General features: G+C 39.7%; 1 protein-coding gene across 4 annotated transcripts in view; it reads right to left on the minus strand.

The window, feature by feature from the left end:
• The window catches only part of THRAP3 (thyroid hormone receptor associated protein 3), a 63,125-nt gene that overhangs the window by 44,334 nt on the left and 4,630 nt on the right, over positions 1 to 14,161 (minus strand). For 3 of the 4 annotated variants that reach the window (XM_050932084.1, XM_050932085.1, XM_050932088.1), the window contains exon 2: positions 6,914 to 6,997. The gene's annotated coding sequence lies outside the window, so the exon portion shown is untranslated. Of the gene's footprint in view, positions 1 to 6,913; positions 6,998 to 12,017; positions 12,095 to 14,161 lie in introns of all 4 variants that reach the window. The other variant, XM_050932087.1, reaches the window with a different exon arrangement.

A 14,161-nucleotide genomic window follows, 5' to 3' on the forward strand; every position in this document is an offset into this window, starting at 1 on the left:
GCTTGCAAAATGCTGTTAAAAGCACTTACCCCTTCAACAATTGTATTTCTTCTTAAGCTAGGTTCGAAAAATAGATATTAGCATCTCCCCATGATGTCTGGCATGGTGCCATAGGCTAAAAATCAATTTAAAGCTAAATTAAAGTCCTGTCCACCTGAACGCTTCTAGCCCATACTGTACAGACAGATTTCAGATCATCTTTCAGGAAGGAAGAAAATGGTGGTTAAATTCTATTTTACCAGCTGTGTAGAATTAAAAAAAATAAATAAATAAAATAAAAAAAAATCAGCTCCTGAAAGCTAAACCAGCATTTGACTATCCAATTTCACCAACTGTTTAAAAGTTCTGCAATACACAAAATTTCTGGAAAAGAGGCCAGAAAGCATGCAAAATCTCTAACTGAGAAGTAAGAAATTATTAGACTATGACGACCCAGGCAGAAGAACTGGTGAAACACCAAGAACTTATCTGAACTGGCATCTCTTTAAATTGCCTTGAATGGGAGAAAGGAGGGGGAACACGTTCTGGTTAAACTCTAGACACAAAATAAGAAGTACAGAGACCTCCTTGGGAAGGGCAAATTATAATCCCATTTACCCAATCACTTGGTTGCAATTAAGGATACGATTTGGTCACGGAGGTCATGGATTCTGTGACTTTAACAGATCTTTGTCAGCCCTGGGGGGTGAGGCTCTGGCTTTGGCTTCAGTCCCGCTGTGACCATACCCTGATTTGTCTCTTCCCTCCACCCACGACTGTTCTGTGATTTTTACTGAATTTTACCATGAAAAAATTGTATCCATGTTTGTAATATACCCAGAATGTTGTTTGTAAACACCAAATGAGGGTGGACTGATACTCCAAAGTCAAATTTACATAAGAAAACAGAACACACACAAAAATCCTAAACACTAGTAAAAAAACAAACAAAACCCACAGCTGTCATTTTTATGTTCCTTTTAAAAACAGTGTCCTAGTTATCATAACGCAGTTGGGAATGTCCTCTAGATTTTAAAATGCTTTTTTCCACTTGTTACTGTACAAGAAATATGAACACCCAACAGAATAGAAACATAATGGTGTTTCTCCTGCTGCTGCAGCAACTAAAACAAACTGTTCCTAGTGCCAAACTGACCCAAACAAAGGAAAAACATAGATCACTAAAAACATGGGGATGGGAAGGAGAAGATGTTTGCCAAGCAACAAACTCTCAAAAGGGCGTGACAAACAATGGAGAGAGAAAAAATAATGAGAACCTATAAATTTCATTGATTGCTGGAAAACAAATTTGCATCCAAGGTATGACAAATACAAATGATGAGTTTCACGAAGGAATGCTTTATAACAAAAGAAAACCCAACATCTTTTAAAGAATATAAATCAAAATCTTTATATTACCCAAAAGTATGATCCGTAAGTTACACCACTAGCAAGTCAGTGGCTGACCTGCCAATAGAACTCAGGTATCTCAACACCCAGTCCTGTGTTTTAAGACTACTCTTCCTAAACATACATCACACTCCACTAATAGTTTATAAGCTAATTTCAGGAGTTGTAGCTGTGTTTCCATTAGATAGCCACAGCTCACGTTTACAAAGAAACTCCACTCATAACTCCAAATAGCCATTTCATAGATAGGTTCTGGAATCAAACACGGAATATCATACAAATCTCACTTGAGAGTGAGTCCCTAATGCATAATAAAGTGGATGATGAAACTACACATCAAGGGATGCAGTTCACACATTTATTTTAGAATGGAAGAAAATAATCATGAATGCTTATGATCAATATTCTAATAGAGAAAGCACAAGGTGGGGTATTAACAGGTGTCTGCTACAGACCACCAAATCACACCTGAGAAATGCATAAACCGAGGAATCTTGAGAAGCAGCAGAGCGGTTATTTTACCTCTGTATTTTGAACTGGTGTGACTGTTGCTGGAATACTATGTCCAGTTCTAGTATCCACAATTCAAGAATGGGGTTGATAAACTGGAGAGGGTTCAGAGAAGAACCACGAGAATAGATTAAAGGATTAAAAAAACAAGCCTTATAGTGACAGACACAAGGAGCCCAATCTATTTAGCTTAACAAAGAAGATTAAGGAGCGACTTGATTCCAGTCTATAAATACCTATGTGGGGAACAAATATTTGATAATGGGGTCTTCAATCTAGCAGAGAAAGGTTAAACAGGATCCAATGGCTGGAAGTTGAAGCTAGAGAAATTCAGACTGGAAATAAAGTGTAAATTTTTGAGAGAGGGCAATTACTCATTAGAAAAATTTATGAAGAGTCATGTCATGGTGGATTCATGCAATCTAGGAACTGGGAACTTTTTGTAGTTTTCCCCATCTCTGATATGAAGGAAAAATTGGTTGTTTGATGCAAGTGTCTCTCCTGAAGCAAAAAGCTTGATTGTATTCCTTGATCTATCCTTTCATCTTCTTGGAAAACCTGGTTTCAAGTTGCATTCTGAATTTTAGTCTCCTGGCATATTCATTTAGCAGTGCAACCATAGAGAAGTAGGGTTTAAATATAACCTCTCCACAGTATGAATTGAGAATCTGCAGGACATTTTACTTTCTGGGGGGAAAAAAAAACCCCAAAACACTGCCCTGGGTGCTATTTATCTGATGACAGTGTTTGCTTTTCCAGCATTCCCAGCTATGCTTTTCTATAGCCTGGATTGCTGAAATTCTCCAATACTATTGACATAAATCAAGTTATGTATGTGACTGAAGACCGAAATACTCGATAGCAAGACATTATGGCTCCAGGTCAAAGCACTTTTCCAAACAGAACAAATGAAGTAAAATGAGGAATATTAGATTTCCAATATTCCTATATATTAATCAATGTCTCCAACTCTGGTGCTAGTTACTTTACTACTAAACTGAATGTACAAATCACACGGAGTAAGAAGCCTTAGACTTCCATTAAAGTTATTAAATAATTTGGATCTCAAACATACCAATACATCCAACAGAAAACCCTGATTGGGTGTCCAGAACATTTAGATATTTGTAATAGGAAGCTGGAGACCTGGATTTTCTGTTACAACAGTAAAAATGAACAAAGGAAAAGTTTCCACAAAATACAGAGAAAAAATGGATTTTGCAGACATGACTTTTTTTTTTCAAATGCACGCAAAGAAACAGAGATGAATGAATGAGAACACCCACCAAAATTTCTCATTTCAAAACTAATGATAGTTTCCTCATAGTGATGTCCTGCTGATACTGAGTAGCTGTTACACTGACTTGTGCCACTGTGGAAGCAGTTGGAGATCCATTAATCCTGTTCAGATTTTCACACCCCACAAAAGGAGCAGGAAATGCTCCAAAAAGATCCTCTTTGCTTTGCATAATAAAACTACTCACCAATCAGTTCATAGAAAGGAAGACCAGACTCATATGCATAATTCAAGTTACTGTGCTACTTTCTATGAAGCCAAAGAAGAATAAATTGTGTGCCTGTCAGTGAAGTTTCCAACCCCCACCCGTCACTAATTCCAGTGTAATCTGGAAACCAGCAGACTCCACATACTAATCTAATTTACCTCATTAAAACTGCATAACGTTCCATGCAAAACTTTGGAAGTCATGTTTCCAAAGAAATAGTGAGTAATGTTAAAAACAACTGAATCCCAGTCCCTTTGGGGTCTTTTATGATGCATAACATGAACAATTACAGCCAATATTGAATAATTAAGACCCTTTAGACATTTAGCCTACTATGAACCCGGAGAGCTTTTATTGACAAGCTGCAAAACCAGATCAGATGTCTATTCCCAAGAAGTGTTTTGATTGTTTATTTGAACCTCGACTTTAACTCCCACCCTGACCAGCAGAAAAAGTAGAAAGACAAAATGGTTTCAGATTGCGACAGATACGGCAATTCCCTGTGATATTTCAGTAAGGTCTTCCAAGGATAAGTTTAAGTCTCTTTGGGATCACTTGTATTAAATGGTTTACTTATTATTGTGGTCTGGAATTGTATATAACCTCTCAAGATGGGGACATGTGACAGAAGTCAGACCTAAGGGTTCAAAGGAATATATGGAAAAAATGTATCAAACAAGACTGTGAATGGCTAGCCAACTACAAAAGCATTTTCTCCTTCCTTGGTGTTCACACCTCAACTGCTAGAAGAGGGCCTCATCCTCCCTGACTGGAAATACCGAGGTTAGTTCAGACCGATTCTGGTCTGCATATTTATACCTGCCTCTGGAAATTTCCATTACATGTGTCTGATGTAGTGGGTATTCACCCACAAAAGCTTATGCTCCAATACATGTTAGTCCATAAGGTGCACAGGACTCTTTGTTGCTTTTTACAGATCCAGACTTAACACGCCTAGCCCTCTGATACCAAACAAAAGAACTGACTTGGGATAATATGTGTGAAAATGGATTTCCTTGGGAAGTCTGAGGAGAGGTTAATGCAAATTGCCCATCTTCAGTTATGCAAAACACAAGCCTTTTGAAGCTACTCCTGACGGGTTATTGTTTGCTGATCATCTGTTACATGAGACCAAGATCAAAGGCCCAAAATGTATAAAGGAAAGACTGAATTATTCACAGTTGTTCTGGTTCTGAATCAGACAACTATGAATTTGTAGCCATGGGGAAAATCCAGTTACAAGTTTTGAAGGACTGACACCTACCAGAGCCCAAGGTTGGATCTGGGGTTATCTCTGGTAAGCTTTTTAGCATGTGTGTAGGTTCTTTTATTGGTTTGAATACATTTTCTCTGAAATGTTGCCACCTTAAGAATAAACATGCTTCCTTAAAGGGCTGTGTGGTAACTTGTAACTACTGGCAATTATGTTGTTTATAGCCTTCGGAGAGAAAGTAAAGCACAGAGGCTGGTCAATTTAGGTAGTCTGGCTACATGGGGATCTCATAGCATAGGCTGGGAACTGTTCAGCATGGAAAAACCCCGGTCAGGAGGGAGGGTCATGCAAGTCTCCACTTAAAGGAGGTGATGTCTGAGGAGCCAAGAGGCTAGAGTGGATGCCCTTGGTGGACCACAGGGGGTAAAAACAGAGGTGCAGTTGCCCTGAACTGTGCACTGATTATCTTTTCATGATGTAGTCCTATACTACATATTTAAGATTATGGCCTATTGCCACAGAATATACCATACTCATGTTTTGCTAGACTGCAGCACTGCTGTTCTAGAATATAGGTTATTACATTTTTACGTACTTCATTTCTCACCCCCCCCTTGAACTAGAGGAAAACTAACCACACTCCAGACACTGTTCTGCTACTATTTTACAGCACTCTTTATAAAACCCACTCTTTTTGCTAATAACTTTCTTGCTGCAACTCTCTTTCAGCCCACTGCTTCAAACCATCGAAGTGCTCTTGTATTCTCAAAAGTGACTGCCTAAAAGTGAGATTGCGCAGCTCCATCTGCTGTTCCAGGGTTCTAGTGTTTCAGAGTCAAGATGAATTTTTTCTGGCTCATGCACAGACACCAGTGATAAAAATTATCTGCATCTGGAACTTAGTATAATTCAGTGGATGATGTGTGAGCCAAGACAGACTCCAGGTCACTCTCCCAACTAGCAGAAGGAGGGAAAAATCAGACATGTTTTGTTTTTTTTTTTTTTTTTACAAGAACTGTGCACGTATACATGTATCTGTATCTATCTTTTATTTTAGATATTTACGGGGCATCTATCACTTTGACTCAGAAAACAGGAAATAACTCTTAATTAAGATGTCAAATTTTGAGAGCTTTGTTCGTTTGTTTACTTAGTTCAGAATCAAGAAGGCAAGAGGGATAACAGGCTCATTGAATGGCAATGCAGCAGAGGCTGTCAAGCAAGGACGGCATGGTATTTACCAGAGGTGGTTTTTACCAAGAAAAATATGGTCTCTTCCACCCCAGGAAAATCTAGTTAATACCGGTTGAAGGCATTTTCTATTTAAAAACTGTTTCCTTAATGCACATCACATTACGCTTAGCTTTAGTTATATATTCAAACTGTGATGACATAAGGCAGTTGATACACAGATTAATTTAGGGTTGTACAAATAAAAAATAAAACTGCATAGGTGTAATACTACCGTAAATATTATGTAATATATGCAAGTATAATACTGAACACTGGAATGTCTGCATATATTCTGGTTCTGTATTTCTCAAGGAAATTATACGTCATGATTCATATTTCAGTATTATATAAACAAAAGACAAAAACTATTCAATTATATGCAAACAACAATAATGCAGAGTTGCAGGCTTGAAGCATTAAGCAATCAGAAGCACGCAGAGTTGCAGATACCAGTCCAGATCCATTTGCCCATGCAGCATTCTGTAGCAGAAGACCAACTCTGATGCAGTGTATAGGCCAAGCCTATTCCTCAGTTTTGAATGGACGTAACCATAATTTGAAAAGATTTGCTGTATGCCTGCTGAACTTGCTGGACATTGACGCAATTATTTTTCTCAGTTTAAGGCAGGTTTAATCTGGTATTTACCAGCATCTTGTCCTAAACTAGCTTCTCCTTGGAAATTGCCAACCCAGCTGTCAAGAGAGATTTCCTTATTGATGTGATAGCCTCAATGAGTAGAGAAGATAGGAATAGTGTTTGCAGTTAATTTTTATTTCCTCTGACAGAAGAACAATTGTAACTTTCAGGTAGTGGTGATTTAAAATACCCAAGATGTCCCATTTCAGGCAGTGAGATATTCATATTATCTAAACTGGCCATGCAGGACTCTCCAAAGTTCTACCTATCCAAAATGATTATTTACATTAATGGTTTGCTTGGTTTTGCCTTCAGTGAGGTTCTGGTATCAGTTCCACACCCCTTATCATACCTTTTCAGTGCACATATTATTTGCAAACATGTAACATTTGAAAATTGACCAGACACAAGACTGTATTTACATACCTTGTGAAAGTCTCCTATTAACTGTGGTTCTCAGCTCTTAAACACCTTGTCTTTGTCGCAAATGGTTAAACTCTCCCCCAATTTCTAAATAAAAGAAATCATGTATCAGCAAGCACGTAGGTTTACTGTGATAAGACAGACTACGAGTTTAGTCATTCTTCCCTGCATTCTTCCCCACAAAGTACCAAAAAGTTTCAAATATTCAGTTGCATTAGCAAAGTAGTTAAAGAGCTAAGTCAGCAAGTGATCACAACTATGACACTATACAAATAATAAATTAAGCTAGTTTCCAATGTATTTTATATTTGTTGCACATAAATAGGAACTGGCTCTCTTAATAACAGAATTTAAACATGAGAAGCAAGGAGCAAAAAAGCAATGTTTCCATGATCACAGTATGAGACCCAAGGGTCTATTCACTAAGCTTAGTAGTTTGTTGCTCTTCTCACAGCAGAAACTGAAATGAAATACAAATGAGAACAAGCTTGACACACAGTCTGGCTGTCTCTGGAAACTACAGCTCTCCTCTTCTTATAGCCGGTATCTTCTTACAGCCACATTACCACTATAAATCACAAAGGAATGATCAAAGTGGCTGGGAGCCAGAATTGCCAGCTGACATGTGGGGCCAGGGAGACACCAGATGGGCCCTCTGTATGTTCCCCGTCCCCAGAAGTAGAGAGGCCCCTTTGAAATGGTCAGGAGAAATTTTTTTATTGTATTGCATTAATTACAACCAGAGAGAGGCCATGTGTCATATATGGAGTGGGCAGGGATGAAGGAGCGCACTTGGGTTGAATTAAGGGCTGAGAAGGAGATTGACTAGTAGCTGAACTGAGGGAGGAAGGGTGAAAAAGGCTTATGGAGTGACAAGTGGAGAGAAACAGCACTGTAACTTCTGCCAAGTTGTTTGTTGTCAGTTTCTGTTTGTTTGTCTTATCATTTAGGCCCTTATCTTCATGGCCCTGTTTTCTATGTTTGTACAGCCTTGCATAAGGGGGCCCTCAACCTTGGTCAGGGCCTACAGGGACTACCAGAACACAAATATTTCCCTCTTCCATGTACAGCAATAGTGCACTGTGTATGAAGGGATGTGGTGTGAGAGTACACTAGGGCTGTTGTAATGAAAAATGAAGCGTGATCATTATTATAGTGAAAATAATTTACAAATTTCCCACAGATCAGATACCAGTTAATATCACTTTATACTGCCATGAAACTATACAACGATGAAACTTGATAATGGAATATGCAAATTATCCACAGGAGATAATTGAAAATAAGATCCTAGCATACATGCAGACAGCTATAAAAGAGCTGAAATCAAAATGCATGCTACTAGCTGGTACACAAGCCTAAGGGGGAAAACCACACACATACTTGACTCATTACATGGGGAAACCAAAATGGAAGTTTGTCACGGAGTCACCGGGCGGTGCTCTGGAACTCCTCCCCACCAAGCCAGTCAGGACTTTGGGGAGCCTCCTCTCCCTTGGAGCAGACTTGTTCAGGGCAAGAAGCTCACACAGCTTCACCTCCTGGGTCTCTCCTTGGAGCATTCAGCATCCTCTGCCCCTCCGTGCGCTTCCCACAGCGAGTCCACCCCAGCGGGGTCCTGGGGAAGCCACCGGGTTCTGCACCCCCACTTTGCAGTCAGACGTGACTCTCAGCCAGCCAGTAACACAGAGGTTTATTCGATGACAGGAACAAGGTCTAAAACAGAGCTTGCAGATACAGCGAACCGGACCCCTCGGCTGGGTCCATTCTGGGGGCAGTGAGCCAGACCCCCAGGTCTGCCCTCCACCCTTGACCCCAGCCAGCTCCAGACTAACAACCCCTCCCAGCCCCTCCTCTCTCCTCAGCCCCTTTCCCGGGCCAGGAGGTCACCTGATCCCTTTGTCTCCAACACCTTCAGCTGGCACCTTTGCAGAGGAGGGGCCCAGGCCATCAGTTGCTAGGAGACAGAGTGTCAGGCATTTAGGTGCACTGGCCCTTTGCTCTGCCAGATACTTAAGAACTGCCATGGGGACACTGAGGCACCAACACAGTATTCAGAGAAAACATTAAGAACTTTCCCAGTTCGTCACAAAGTTCATTCTCAGAAGGTATTCCAGAGAACAATCCCAGCAACTGCCAGTCATCCCTTCAACATGCTGCATCATTCTAGGATAAAGTTACATGGCTCTACTGACATTGACCAGAACGGTCAGTGCACCATAAATTATTTGCTACGCAGCTTGCATATTCTCATATTTGAAGAGGCTTGAATTTTTCTGAACCTGTTCATCTTTACAGAAAAGGAAATGCCAGCGAAAGACTTTTGAAAAAAAAAATCAAATGTTGTCTCAGAGATTAGTGTGTTCCACCCATCACTACCCAATACTTTAGTGTTCTCTGAATTGCCACTGTGTTCTTTAAAACAGCAGCTTCTGGTTACCATGGAGTGAAACCATGCAAACATGCATCTCATGCCAGTGAAAAAGTAATCCTATGCTGTTATCACTGTTCATAGCTCCAGTATTACAGAGTGAAAAAAGTAGAAATTCAAAGCTCTCTTACATCTAGTAGCAGTGATCACCTTCATTACTCTGCCCCTCTTTTTCAGACGCAATAATGTTCTTCACCAAGGGACAGAATGCGGAAAGACCTTTTCCAGCATAAGAGACCCAGGGAGTTAGACTGAAGTAGTCACCCAGAGAACCTTCAAAATGGCAGCTATTTCTCTCCAGCCACTTCAGAGCACTAACAGAACAGAGTAGGCCAAGATGAGCTGCTGTAGGCACTTAAATGTGCTTTCATCCTCATTCAGAGATCTGCCATCAAAATGTACAGGCCAGCTTCTAAAATCACCCCACACACTGCTGAGGAGTGGTGAAACCAGCCAGTCTATCTTTCCTGAAGGACGGACTCTAGTAACATGTCTCCAAGCGTGCAGTATGTTTGAAGGACACATACATACTTACCGCAAGGAGTGCCATCATGGCTGTAATGGCTACAATTAATTCATGAGACACTGCAAACAGTTACCTTCCAAATATTTTCCAGTGAGTCACAGTACCTTTTGAAACCTAATGCTATTAAATCTATTTCAGATACATTTGTCAATGCCAGCAGATCTACACTAGTTTATATAAATGTAGAGCAAAAATATTCTCTCGCACACATTCAACAATTCTTCTTGTCACCATCATAACTAGTATTGAGACAAAAGAGTTAGATGACCTCACACATTCTATGTGCCAGGCAACTACTATCTGAACACATGCAGGGAGTAAACACAGCTCAAAGTAACCTAACTTTTCCAGCTATGGAAAAGCATTAAGGATATGCTGCTGCTTAAACAATTATCAAGTTCTAACAAGCCAAACTATCATTCTGTAAAGACAAAACCAGAAGAGTTGAAAATCCAGCAACTGGCCACTATTATTTTACACAGCTGGTGGTGAGAGTGGACAGGGAATGCCATGGCCAAAGACACCTTCAGACTTCATCTGTCCACCTAGATGCTTACATAGCCTTCAACAGCATACTTTTTCTTTTACGCTACATAAAATGAAATCTCTTGATGGGAACAGGTGCAACTCCACTGACTTTAGCGGAGTTGCACCTGCTTTATGAGAGTGGCAAATATCACTCAATCCATTTTGTTTTCTACTAACATCCTTGAGAGTCTGACCACAATTAAAGGAAATCCACATCTTTAACTGGCTACCAAATTTCAAAATGCCTAACTGGTAATAAACATTCAGAACACAGCTCCAATTTAACCTGAAAGGCTGATTGCTTGATTTTAAAATGGAATTTGTAAAACTCTTTGAATTAACCAAGCTGGATTATGCTGATAAGCCTCAATAACCTTTGTGCTAAGCTAAGTGGTACTAAAGCACTATAATACCGGCTACACACATTTCATTTAGAAGCACCCATATCACAGAACAGCTCCACTAAAGCAATTCAAATTAAAAAAATTTGCAAGGGGCCTGCTTTACCATATAGGCAAGGCTGCCATCAGGCATGTTTACATTTGCGTCTCAAGCTCCCAAAACTGACAGTGCATATAGCTCAAGGAGGACAATGCCTCACACACTACTCAAGCAATCCTCCTCCTAATGCTTGTTATCCAAGAAAGGGTTGCCATAATGCCCTGGGGCTTGTCCAGGACAGGGCAGAAACATAGGGCAGGTAAAGTAATTTAGAGATGAGGGTGATTTCAAAGGTAAGATGAGCAGAAATAGCAAAGCATATCTCAGCATGATCATAGACAGGACTTCTACAACCATTTGAGTAAAGTACAGAGCACCAAGTTTGACCGCACGTAAGCAGGGTGGACTTGATTTAAATCACTAGTCAGGAAGACTCTGTTTAATCATGGATTTCTACATAAAAGTGCATTCCTGTTGGTTGTTATAACCTTAATACATATTCTTCACAAGTCAGAGATGGATGTAGGTTTCATAGACTCAGACTTTAAGGTCAAAAGGGACCATTATGATCATCTAGTCTGACCCTCCTGCACAATGCAGGCCACAGAATCTCACCCATCCACTTCAATAACAAACCTCTAACCTATGTCTGAGTTATGCTACTCAGAAAGCTGAGAGGTGCTGCTAGTTGCTCCAACTCGAGCCAACCATGGTAGAGAAGGAACTGAGGGAGGGCTGGTCGCACAGCACCAATTAATCGCCTGAAGTGGTGCAAGACGGGGACCGTACATGTGCGACCCAACAGGACACTGCTACCATAAATCTACAATTACAAGCACCTAAAGTGGAACATCCATAGGGACATCACTCGAAGAATTACTCCAATTTCCAGTGACACTAAGTGTTTAAATGGCACTTACCAATTGATTGTATTTATCTGTATCCCATGGGCCTACTACCCACCTTTATTCCCCAAGCATAGGGCCTGGAACCTTCTCAGAGTTTAGAAACCTGATCCAGTTTGGGCCTGGGTATTAAGTAAGAATGCTTCTTTCCATGTCTTCCAGCATGCTATAGCCCCAAGAGGGAATGCCCATCTCCCTAGGCAGCTAATGTATGGAGAACAGAAGGTGCTAGCTGGGTGCTCATGCTACCCCTTTCAAAGACTAAAATCTACCCACATCTGCTGAAGTTGCACTTCAGGGGAAGTGGGAAGCTGAAGGATGACACTGCATAGTGGCTCCCAGAAACCTACATCCTGTAGTGGGCAAGAAGGAACAAGTCACAGCTGATACACTACTTCTCCTTTAAAAAGCAGCAGGTGCCCTGGGAAATGTGTTGCACACTGTCCAGCTGCCTGAAAGGCTAGAACCACAACTCCTAGGCAATATGGCCCCACGTGGGATGGGCAGAAGTTAGCAGAGACATGACCCCAGTCTATAAGCTCAGTGGGACAAATTCAGCCTTGATGTGTTTCTGTTTCAATCAACAGGCTTAGACCAGGGCTGCATCTGTCCCAGTACCTTTGACACAGATTAAGGAAGGGAATTGTTCATTCTCAGAACATGGCTGGCTAAGAAGCAATGGTCTCACAGTAAAGGAAAGTTTAGGTTAGAAATAAAAATTCTTAAGTGTAAGAGAAGTTAAGCAGAGGGATAGATGTTCAAGGTACCATCAATCTAGACAGGCAATTTCATTTTTAGAAGGTACACGCTATACATTTTTTAAGTGATTTATTTTGAAAACTTTTCAGATTAGTTTTACAGCTATATCAGAAAATGAATAGTTTAGCTATTTCATTTACCAAAGATATTTGAAGTCATTGGGAGTTGAACTATCTCCAATTCAACAGATTAATCATTAATATTTGGAGGATTTTCTTGCCATGCTGTATTAGGAGGAGATCACCACCAGACAGACATTTAAATTGTTTTATTTAACTAAAACAATAACGTTATGTATTCTGGATATTTTTCTTCAACAGCAAACATATAATATTTTAACAAAACAAGCATATGAATTTTTGAATTTAGTTAAACATTCAAGTTTTTTTAAAATCAGGTTTGTTTTTGTTAAAATTGTTTTTAACTAAAATAGTTAAATGAAATATTTTTAAAAAAAATCAAATCAACTATCAGCCAGGTCAACATGAAAAAACTTAAATATTGGCTTCTTCAGCTAACTCAGTCATCTTCCCCTTCATTTTCCTGTTTGTTCATAACCTGGAAGAGAAAAACAAGCTTTCCTGCTTTTTCAGGTCCCAAATGATTTCTCATTTTGGAATGAATTAGTCCAAAGGAAGAAAATATTCTTTCTATACCGGCAGAAGAAGCTACTGCTATTAAAAGTGAGATTATCACTTCAACAGTCTCTGAATCCAAGTGCTTAAGGGATTTCCACCAGTTCACTGGTGTGACTTTCTTTAAAACATCATAATCAAACAATGGTATGGTAGATCTCAAATCAATGGAGGCTACACTCAGAAAGACCTCAATTCTCCTGGAATATGCCACTCAAACAGTTTCACTTTTATCTCCCTCCCTTCTCACATTTATCTTCAGACTTCTTCTTTGTCCAGATCAATTCCACCCCCAACAATCTTCTATTCATTGAACTTTTTGAAACTTTGCACTTTTAGAGAGAGGTAAGGGATTGACTCCGTGTACACAAATTTGTAGGGGGACAATAGGGTTGAGGTCTGTTATTTCTCACCTCTATATATTATTTATTTATTTAAAAGCATATTTGCTGTTAACAAGCATATTATCTCTGGACACACAAATCCACAGTTTGGGAACTGCAAAACTAAGCATCTCTGATGGCATCTTCTAGACTTAGTCCTGAGTCTCATTGGGTAGATAGAAAGATCAATCTAAATAATCTATGCAGAAGCCCCTGGAACCCCTTAAGATTGGGTCCCTAATTCGTGAACTATTGGAGCTCATTTACAAAACTTTTCTTAAAAATTACATGAATAGATTGTCTCATACTATAGAACTAGAATTTATCATCCCTATTCCATGATGAGATTATCTTTGAGCTATAATGTATCTACCTTTAGATATGCTTTTTGAGGAAATAACCTTTTATAAAAAAATCTGATTTAAATAAAAAACCCCAGATTTTTTTTTTAAATCACTGATTTTTATCCACCCTGCACATAAATTAGAACTTGTACCTGATGGTTGCCAATATACAGCCACCACTGACTACCAGACAACTCAGGAGCACATTAGGCATCAAATATTTTAATAAGGCACTAGATGGGGAGTGATATGAGCTCATATTTACAAGATAAGGTTTGGTCTCCTTGCAAAGTGTTGGA

The sequence above is a fragment of the Gopherus flavomarginatus genome, chromosome 22 (assembly GCF_025201925.1).
Source record: "Gopherus flavomarginatus isolate rGopFla2 chromosome 22, rGopFla2.mat.asm, whole genome shotgun sequence".
NCBI lineage: Eukaryota > Metazoa > Chordata > Testudines > Testudinidae > Gopherus > Gopherus flavomarginatus.